The sequence below is a fragment of the Leptonychotes weddellii genome, chromosome 1 (assembly GCF_054177405.1).
Source record: "Leptonychotes weddellii isolate Sample4059 chromosome 1, ASM5417740v2, whole genome shotgun sequence".
Classification (NCBI taxonomy): Eukaryota; Metazoa; Chordata; class Mammalia; order Carnivora; family Phocidae; genus Leptonychotes; species Leptonychotes weddellii.
This window is the reverse complement of record NC_138369.1, coordinates 67,278,596-67,280,994: the sequence shown is the minus strand read 5'-3', so window position 1 is coordinate 67,280,994 and position 2,399 is coordinate 67,278,596. Positions and strand designations below refer to the sequence as shown.

Below are 2,399 nucleotides of genomic sequence, written 5' to 3'. Positions count from 1 at the left end.
ATCAGAAGAGACCTGAAACCAGGGGAAAAGAAAGGGAAAGAAAGAAAAAAGAAAAAGATATAAAAAAAACAGAATATGATCAAATACGATCAGGCTGGTGCATAGATCAGTGCCACACACTAGATTTTGGGTGTATTTTGGTCTGTTAGAAGAAAGTGCCTCCCAAAATTTTAAAGAATGAAAAACTTATATATGTACAAAAATAAGGGTAAATACAATGAAGGGATGGAATATGACTGTAAAGATGAAAATTATAAAAGATTTTATAAAAGGAATTGATAAGATAAGAAGTTGGTTGAAAAAAGAAAGAAGAGAATTAAAAAAAAAAGAGAGAGAGAATGTGATCAGGCAGGAGACTAGAACAAAGCCATACACTAGAGATTTAGGGTATATTTTGGTCTGTTAGAAGAAACTGCATCCCAAAATTTTAAAGAGAGAACAACTTATATATATATCAAAACTAAGGTTAACTACTATGAAGGGATAGAATATGATTCTAAAAATGAAAAAGACTTTTTTTAAAAAAGGGATTGATAAGATGTTGGTTGAAAAGGAAAAAGAAAAATTCAAAAAAAAAAAGAAAAAAGAAAATTAAAAAAATTAACTTTGAAAGATCTATGCACCAGCCTGATCATATTTGATCATATTCTGTTTTTTTTTTATATCTTTTTCTTTTTTCTTTCTTTCCCTTTCTTTTCCCCTGGTTTCAGGTCTCTTCTGATTTGTTTAGTGTATATTTTTCTGGGGTCATTGTTACCAATAGAAAGAACAAGAGGCAGTACATATTCTAAAGAATCATGGTAAAAAAGCCATGAATTCTATGTGCAGTATTCCCCTAGTGCTGGAGTTCTGCCGTTCTCATTGATCGGTAAACTTGGTCTTGGGTGGCTGTTCTCGCTGATCTTCTGGGGAGGGGCCTGTTGACGTGGTTCCCAAATGTCTTTGCCAGAGGTGGAATTGCCCCGCCCTTGCTGGTCCCAGTTAAGTAATCTGCTGGGGTTTGCTCTCGGGAGCTTTTGTTCCCTGCAAGCTCTCTGTACAGCTTTGGAGGAGGAGAGTGAAAATGTCGGCCTCCCAGTCTCCACCCCGGAGGAGCCGAGAACTCAGGGCCCCACTCCTCAGTGCACCCCCAGAGAAAAGCAGTCAATCACTCCCGTCTGTCTCCCCGGTCTCTGGCTGCACTCTGTGCTTACCCGGCCTGTGACTGAGCATTTCTATCTCTGGCACCCAACCCCATGTGGAGTCTCCAAACCCAGCAGATCCCTGTGGTGCGCTCCTGCACCACTCCTCCCGGGGGAGGAAGGGGAGTCTCCCCAGATCTGCCGCTTGTTGGGTCCCTGCTGGAAGAGCAGTGGCCTGACTGTGCCCCGATCAGGGTTTATGGCAACCCTGAGCTGAGAGCCCGCTCCTCAGCTCTGTCTCTGCAGCCAGCTTCTCTGCTCCAATCCCTGGGAGCTCTGCTGCACTCAGGCACCCCCAGTCTTTCTGTGACCCCGAGGGTCCTGAGACCACACTGTCCCACGAGGGTTCCACCCCCTGCTTAGCCACTGGAGTGATGTCCCTCAGCGGAGCCAACTTCTAAAAGTTCCGATTTTGCACTCAGCGGCTCTATCACTTGCCAGAAGTGGCGGATGGAGGCCCCCTCCCCCGCCATCTATCTTCCCGAATATCGCCTCGGATTCACTTCTCCGCACGTCCTACCTTCCAGAAAGTGGTCGCTTTTCTGTTCAGAGAGTTGCTGCTATTCTTTTCTTCGATCTCCTCTTGAGTTCATAGCTGTTCAGAATGGTTTGATCCCTATCTAGCTGAATTCCTGGGACCAGATGAAATTTAGGCCTCCTACTCCTCCTCCATCTTGCTCCTCCCCTTTTTATTCCACTTCTTCTTTATCCATTCATCTATTGATGGACATTTGGCTGCTTCTATAACTTAACTATTATAAATAATGCTGCTATAAGCACAGGGGTGCATGTATCCCTTTCAAATAGTGTTTTTGTATTTTTGGGGTAAATACCCAGTAGTGGGATTACTGGATCAGAGGGTAGTTCTATTTTTAATTTTTTGAGGAACTGTTTCCACAGTGACTGCACCAGTTTGCATTCCTACCAATAGTGCACAAGGGTTCCTCTTTCTTCATATCCTCATCAACATTTGTTGTTTCTTACGTTTTTGATTTTAGCCATTCTGACATGTGTGAGGTGATCTCTCATCATGTTTCCCTGATGATGAGTGAAGTTGAGCATCTTTTCATGTGTCTGTTGGTCATCTGTATGTCTTCTTTGAAGAAATGTCTTCATGTTCATGACTTCTGCCCGCTTTTAATTGGATTATTTGTTTTTTTGGGTATTGAGTTGTATCAGTTCTTTATATATTTTGCATACTGAACCTTTATCAGATAT

At 42.6% G+C, this 2,399-nt stretch overlaps 1 long non-coding RNA gene across 2 annotated transcripts in view; it reads right to left on the bottom strand.

The window, feature by feature from the left end:
• Nucleotides 1-2,046, bottom strand: part of LOC145722442 (uncharacterized) — a 103,876-nt gene extending 101,830 nt beyond the window's left edge. For both annotated transcript variants that reach the window (XR_014146727.1, XR_014146726.1), the window contains exon 1: nucleotides 1,702-2,046. This is a non-coding gene — a long non-coding RNA (uncharacterized LOC145722442). The remainder of the gene's footprint in view (nucleotides 1-1,701) is intronic.
• Nucleotides 2,047-2,399: the final 353 nt, after the last annotated feature.